The 8,245-nt window shown below is 33.1% G+C and overlaps 1 long non-coding RNA gene across 1 annotated transcript; it reads right to left on the bottom strand.

Annotated features, from left to right (window-relative positions):
- Positions 1–1,061: 1,061 nt before the first annotated feature.
- On the bottom strand, positions 1,062–2,193 carry LOC126891776 (uncharacterized). The gene is made up of 2 exons (XR_007700558.1): positions 1,854–2,193; positions 1,062–1,429 (listed from the first exon to the last, which is right to left on the bottom strand). It is a non-coding gene; the product is annotated as an uncharacterized LOC126891776 (long non-coding RNA).
- Between the last annotated feature and the right edge of the window lie 6,052 nt (positions 2,194–8,245).

Raw genomic sequence — 8,245 nt, 5'->3', positions numbered from 1 at the left:
TTATTTTAATTATATTCATTTTTTTGATTTAACGAAATAAACCTATCAATAAAAAAACTGTTGTTTAGTTGTGTACACCCAAAAACTAACTTGATGTAATACAGATGTCAATTGAATATGACGTAAATACATGTCATAAAGATGTCTTTCTATGGTCAAAATGTCATCCTAAAGACTTCATTTATATGTCTTACGTCACAAAATTACCACAATAAAACGTTGTCACTAATTGCTCAATTTAATGTCATTCAAGTTAGATGTGATGAATAGGGATTTTTATTCACAGTCATTTGTTTCGAGCTTCTGTCATGTGTCACATAATATTAATATATATACGTCATACGTTATTGGTAATACCAATGATACAAATCAAAGACGTATGGCGTAGATATATTAATATTGTATGACACATGACAGGAGCTCGAAACAAATGACAATCGATGAAAAGCCCTATTGATGGCAAATTGGTCATTAAACCTGACATCATATTTTGGTCATGTTTAGGTCTCCTACCAATTAAGACTAAAAAAACATGTCATTTAGACTTCACTCTGTTGGCTGGTCAGTTAAAGGATTTGGAATATATGGATTACTGAATTTTAAAGAAAGCTGCATTAAATATAATGAAAAAAGACAACCTATGACAATAAAACATTAATTTTTAGTCTTTGTTCTGCTCATACTTAACATAATCGTCCTATTTGAAGTCCACATACTGTGTAATAAAACTTAAAGCCACTTTGTGGGCGTTTTTGACATTTTCATAATTGTCTTTAATAGTAAAATGTATGTGTAACACAATAGATGTAAAATTATTATTATTAACACATTTACGGACACGCTTTGCCTGTAGCCACGTCTTCTTATGGAGCAAATGACTTCATATGCAGTCGTGTCTGTGAATGTGTTAAATAATTAACACAAAAAATTATTTTAATTGCTTTGGCTTTCAATATAAACCACAATAATACCACCATTAATTTTTAAGTATATTATGTAAGAAAATAGAATTTACCTAATAACTCACCTCGCCGCCAGGTAAAGTAAAGGTGCTACGTCACTGAAATGTTTTTTCATTTTGATTTATTTTGTTGCTTTAGCTAGCAGATACATGATGGGAATTATTCATACAATACATATTAATACTATTAAAACTAATACATATTAATATTCTAAATAATTATTTAATACTAAAATAAAGAAAAATGTCTATCTATACTACATTAATTGAGACAACATTTTCACTTTTCTTTTCGCAGGATCCTTGGGATTTTAAAGCTGTGTCTCTATCTTTATCTTGTTTTGTACAATAATTATTGTTTGAGAATGGCATACATACATAATAAGATGCTTCATGTTTTTGTACTCCTGTGACTGCAGTACTGAATATTATTTTGTTTCTCTTCCTATGCCATCCACACAGTAAAATCTACAAAAACAACAGATGATTACATGGGAAGTTATACCAGTCTATACCTCGTCCAATTTACTTACCGTTGCACGTCATCCGCGCCATAGCCTGTGACACGATACCAACACGAAATATTTAGGCGGTGGGTGTGTTCTTTTTTAGAATCAAAATGATTCTAAAGGGGAACACACCTACCGCCTAGATATTTCGTGTTGGTATCGTGTCACAGGCTATGGCACGGATGACGTGCAACGGTAAGTAAATTGGACGAGGTATATATTCCTTGGTTATACCACAGTATAGGAGGAATTCCTCCTAGGCTGTGGTTATACTACTTATAGCTTACTTTTATCTAATATCTACCTACATAAAACTACCTTTGATATCAACATCAACCTTAATACTTAAAAAATAAATAATGTGGAAGTTATTCCATACCTACCTAAAGAGTTTTTGAATTGAAATTTTACCAACTGGGTAGGTTGCCCATGTTTTTCCTGCAAATGAAATCGTAAATCCCTATTGCCATTAATTTGCACTGTAAACAAGTATATCTCTTTTGGGCTTAATTTTTTTAGGACTAACATAATTAAGCGTTTTAAATTATAACACAGTACATACAATACTTGTTTTAATTTATTTACATTTGTAAATAAATAAGATAAATAATCACAAAAGTAAGGTTAAGATTCGGATGTCAAATTTTAAACCAATTCGCATTAGAAATTTTAAAATTCCCGCTATGTAAATCTGGCAACAGCGCGGTTGCGTGCTGGATATTTAATCTCTCCCTCGTTTGCTGGACATTTAAATCTCTCCCAACGCGGAACAGTTCGGGTCGGTGGTCTATCTATCTCTCTCTACCGGCGCTTAGCTTTCTCTCTCTAGCATATGATGGCCGCCGCCTGTGTGTCACTGTCGTTCCGTTATTCCCACCTCTTGGTAGATACGCTCACACTCGCACGACAGAAAGATAGCTAGACCACCGTACTTGATATCGGCGTTACACCCCGATGCATTGAGTGGCATATGACTAGCCTGATCTATTTTCTTTACATATCTCTGGTTTAAGGTCCTGTTGTGTTGTGTTGATCCTAACCTAACTCCTAAAATGAGATAGTAAGCACCTTAGACAAGGAAAGAGATTCCTTGTCTAAGGTAAGCACAGAATCGAAGGTCGATATGATCAACCAAAAAGGAAGATGTCTTCTTCTTCTTCCTTTTTTTTTGGGTTTCGATTTTTTTTTAATCATTTACCCAGTACATGTTATTGGTTATGCGCGTCTTGCTCAAGGCAATGCACAACCAGGTGTCCTGTCAACTTCAGATCTATTTTTTTTTTTGGTCCTATGTGGTCCTTGTCCTTCTTGTTTTTGTTTTTCTGTAGATAGAGGGGGAAAAGTGTTACAACATTTAAGGTTAACTTAAGACTTTTCTCGTTTGGGGGTAGCTTCCAAACATTTTCACATAGGTTTAGGGCTGGCTACCTTCGGTTAGGATTAAGGATTTTAAGGATACCAATATAATTTTTGACATTTTAGGAGATTCCCTGTATTTTCTGAAGTATTTATTTATTGTTATTGTTATTATTATTATTTTTTGAAAATTCTATAGATCTACTTGAAAAAATTTGATAAATTTATTGATTATCTTAATAACTTTATTCGAGGGTTTATATAAAATGCTCTGTAAAGATATTGGACTGTCTATTCCAGCTTTTATTAGTTCTAGATACAAATCCATATCTTTATGTTTATTTATGGGGCACTCAAAGATGATGTGTACCAATGTTCCCATAGTACCGCATTCGCATATCGGTGTTTCCGTTTTGCCTATTTTGTGGAGATAACAAGGAGTTTTGCAATGTCCACTTCGTAAACGATTAAGGTTAGTAATATTGTTCCTACCCAAATATCCACATTTGTTATACCAAGGTTTTATAGGGAAACTATCCTGCAGTCCATAATAGTCCGGATATTTACCTTTAATTTGGGAATACCAGTTATTGTAAAATTGAGTCAAGATGTTCTTTTTTGTAACACAAAAGATATCTGTGCTGATGTTTTTTACATCATATGGTACTCTTAATTCTCTCCCAATATTGGCCAAGCTATCTGCCACCTCGTTGCCTTTAATCCCCTGATGTCCCGGTACCCATTCTAATCCTATTGAAAATCCCATATTATTTGCATCTACCAGTAGTTTTTTGGTCATTATAGTTACATAATCCATTTGGTCCCATTTGTGACTAGATATTTTGGATAAGGCACTTTTTGAATCTACAAAGATCACTGCTTTCATGATTTCCTTTTCAATACATACCGACATGGCTTTGTATACCGCTATTATTTCAGTTGTGCAGATTTGTGTGTAGTTATGGAGTCGTGACGAATATTTATAATTGATGCTTGGGATGTAAATTCCAAATCCCGATTGATTTGTTTGTGGGTCTATTGATCCATCTGTATATACGTGGGTATGATTATTATATATTCCACCATATTTAGCTATGAACCTTTCGTTCGATTCAATTTCATATTTTTCAAATTCTAGACTTTTAATTGTAATGGGGTATAGAAGAGTTTTTCTTTCTACCTCATATATCGGATTGATTTTATATCTAATTATGTTTTTTGTTTTTTTGAGTATATTTGTATATGCTAGTGAGTAATCTGGTATGACCTTGTTCCTCCAGAATCTATTGTTTGCATTTATTGCTTCGTTTAGCTTATTTAGACTCTTTACTATGATATTGTTTTTTTCCGGCATTTGTTTGAGTATATATTTATGTGCTAGTATCTCCCTTCTAACTTGTAACGTTGTTACTGAACATTCTGCTTGCAATATTAAGATGGGTGTAGAACGTAGACAACCCGTTACGATTCTCAAGGCAACATTCTGTACTTGTTCCAACCTCATCATCAAACTTTTACTGCAGGGGTTTAAAAGATTGGCTGCGTAATCTAAATGAGATCTAACTATTCCTTTGTATAAACTCAAAAGAATGTTCGGGTCAGCTCCCCATTTTGTACCACAAATTGCTCTCATGACATTTATTCCTTTGTTTGCTTTAGTTATCATGTCGTTAATTTGAATTGTCATATTCAAATTGCACTGTAAATGAAATCCCAGATACTTTATTTCATTTTTCCATGGAATTTCCATATTTTGATATATCAAATGTGGGAAGTTATAAGCCTGACTTCTTTTTCTAAATATTATTGCTTTTGATTTGTGTGCTGAAATTTTAAAGTTGTGTTTCTCAAACCACTCCTGTAAATTTATTATATGGGTATTTAAGGAATTAATTAGCTTGTATATATCAGATCCTTGCACCAGAATTACAAAATCATCTGCATATTGAAAACACTCCATCTCATGGTTTATTAAATCATGTAGGGATCTAGTATAGAGATTAAATAATATTGGACTGAGTGGAGACCCTTGAGGCAATCCAGTGGATGCTTGCATTGGGCCTAATATATTATTTGATTTGTCTTTAACGTAGATATTTCTGTTGAGCAAAAATTGCAAGATCAAGTTTGCATAAGTTATTGGGATGTCATACTTTAATAAGTATTTATATAGCAAATATATATTGACTGTATCATATGCCCTACTGATATCCAAAAAAATTCCAATTGTATTTAAATTTTTACTAAATCCAGTTCTAATATAATTAATTGTTAAAGCTAAGTTATCGTTGCACCCTTTGTTTCTTCTGAAACCTAACTGCTTAGGGCTTAGTATCGATTTTTTTTCCGTTATTTGTTCTATTCTTAATTTAATTATATTTTGCAAAATTTTGCCTACACATGACTCTAGAGCTATGTTTCTATAATTATCCTCACATAAAGGGTCTCTATTGGGTTTTAAAAAGGGAATGACAAGGGTGTTTTTCCATTCTTGTGGAAAACCTGTGTTTCTTTTAACTATTTGATTAAATATTTTTGACAATGCATCTAGCGCCACCAGGGGAAGTCTGTTTATCATGCTATATGTTACAAGATCTAAGCCAGTAGCCTTATCCTTTTTATTTATGGCACTTATTATTTCTTGCCTTGAAATGTCCTCCACATCCTCGTTAGTTAGGGTAACCGTGAACTCAGGATCTGTTATGTCAATTGCCAAATTATTTAATATGTTCTGAGCTATGTTTTTGTTGGGAAGTTTAGCAGGGATTACAGCATTTTGATATGTGGAGAATAGCTTAACTGTTCGCCATATTTCAGATAGAGGAGTGTCCCTTGTCAATCCATTGCAAAAGCTTTTGAAGCTATTTCTTTTTTTTGTTTTAAATATTTTTTTACTGTATGCAAATATTTTTTTGATTTCAATATAATTTTCATTGCTTGCTTCTTCCTTATATTTTTTAATTTTTTCTTTTCTTGTTTTTATTAAATTAGAGCATTCCTTATCCCACCAGGGAGGGCTTTTCTTTTTTCTTATAGATTTTTCTGTTTTCAAGAGAGGTATTTCCTCATCACTCACCATTTCCATAATTTGTGTAAATGAATTATAGTCTTCACACCCATTCTTCATCAAGTCTTCCATTTTTGAAGCATAATTCTCCCAATTGACATTCTTTGTATTTCTTTTATGACTTTTTTGTGTTACTATATTTTCATTTACAATTGCGATTTTGCAAGAAGTTGGAAAATGATCACTGCCTCCAGAATCCTCTAACACATCCCATTGGCATATATTTGCAATTTCCGAGGAAATTAGTGTTAGGTCTACCGCTGAGGCATTCTGTCCAGGTAGGGTAATCCGCGTGGGTCTCCCATCATTGCAGCAAACTAGATCCAAATCCTCTAAGGATTCAGCAATTATTCTTCCATTAACATTAACAGACACTTGACTTCCCCAAAGTGCATTATGTGCATTCATATCCCCCATTAAAATTTTATTTCCCCTGATTTTATTTATGCGTCCAACCCAACTATTTAAATTTATTTTTGCCCTAGGATGGATATAAATGTTAATAACTGTAATGTCCCAATCTATTATTTTTATTGCTAAAATTTGAATTTTACTAACATTATTATTATACCTATATACTATTTTGTGATCCAGACTATTATGAACCACAGTAGCTAGGCCACCATAACCATCCCCTCGATCCAACCTATGTATTTCATATCCTCTTAGATAGAAGTGATGATTATTTTTTAGCCAAGTTTCATTTAATAGAATTAATTTGGGTCTATGTTCGCTTATGAAATATTTCAGACTGTTATAGTTACTGCTTAAACTTTTTATGTTCCATTGGATAATAAGTGGATTCTTGATATCCATCTAAATCTAGCAACTTTTGATTCGATGAGCTTTCATGTATAAATAGCTGGTTCAAGTAATTGATTATATGTTCCTTATGTTTCCAATCTAGTTTTTTTAATATCGCATTCAGTGTTTTTTCTGTGTCCCTCTCTAGTTGCTCTGTACGGGAACATCCAGGAGTCTCATTGTTTACTGCACGAGCTCTCTCTTCGCTTCTCCCATTTGGAGATAATAAATATTGATTGTGTACTTCTTTATTGTATGTCTTATTTGTTTCATTAGCCTTTCTTTTATTTTTGTTTGAGTTATTCTCAATTTTTCTACTAAACAGGTGTTCAGGGTTACTCTTTACATTTTCTATCCATCGCATATTGATGGGAATTGTCTCTAAATTATTTGTTTGAGTTTTATGTAATGTTGGGAATTCCTCCTGGCTCATTCTGAATATATTATTCTCTTGCGATTTTCTAGTAGAAACATAAGGAAATCTCTCGCATGCCTCGTAGTATGAAAGATTGTCCAGAGACATGACAGCCTTAATATTCCGCTGTCTCACATACTCTGGACACTCCTCATAGGTACTTATATGAAAGCTGCTATTACAATGTAAACATTTCATCGAACAGTCCCCTTCATGTATTTTTTCCGCGCAGTTTTTGCATTTTTCTCCCCCTCTACAAAGATTTTTTGTGTGTCCAAAAAGAAAACACCGATAACATTGAACCACTGGTATCATGTATGGTTTTACCCTAAAAGGGATCCCATATATATTCACTTCCTTCGGGATTACTTTTCCCGAAAAGGTAAATGCGACCGTTTCTGTATCAATATATTTCTCCGTGTCATATTTAGACTTCCGTTTAAATCGTCTTATTTCTAGTACTTTAATGTTGGCCGAAGCCAATCCCGAAAATTTGATTAGATCTGCATCCGATATACTAGTATCTACATTATTAACGACTCCCCTACATGTTACGTTATTTGCCGGAATAAACAATTCATATCCATCATTTCTGACCACGTCATTTAAAACAAATTTATTAGCATCCTCCCATTTCTTGAAAGCAACGCTAATTCGGTTTTTTCCTTTTTTGCTAAGTTTAAGTACATTCTCGATTTTTTTGTCATTTATGTATTTTGCTAATTTCAAAAAACTATAATTACCGACGTTATCGCCTTTTGACTCCATAAATACCTCAAAGGGACCGGTATCAGTGTACTGATAATAGAAATGTTTTTTTCCTTTTTTTATTTCATTGTTATTATTAGTGATTGAATTAGCATTGCTATCAAGTAATGGTGTATTATTTAAACTACTATTCTTTTCAGTGTTTTCTATATTATCTAACATCTCCTCATCACCGGGGGGGTTAGCCCCCCCGGTAGTATCCCCCATAATTAACCGTGTAATGCAAAGCTGTCTCTTTTTTACCTAACTAGATAATGTATAATTTATTTTATTCAAAGAAAGTACAGGAAATTTAGGAATTCAACAGATAGGAAATTTGTTAGTTACCTCTATTATGTAGTTCCTATTTTGTTTTTGCCGCCTGC

The sequence above is a fragment of the Diabrotica virgifera genome, chromosome 9, assembly GCF_917563875.1.
Source record: "Diabrotica virgifera virgifera chromosome 9, PGI_DIABVI_V3a".
NCBI lineage: Eukaryota > Metazoa > Arthropoda > Insecta > Coleoptera > Chrysomelidae > Diabrotica > Diabrotica virgifera.
The sequence above is the reverse complement of the archived record's forward strand: the minus strand, read 5'-3'. Positions and strand labels throughout refer to the sequence as shown.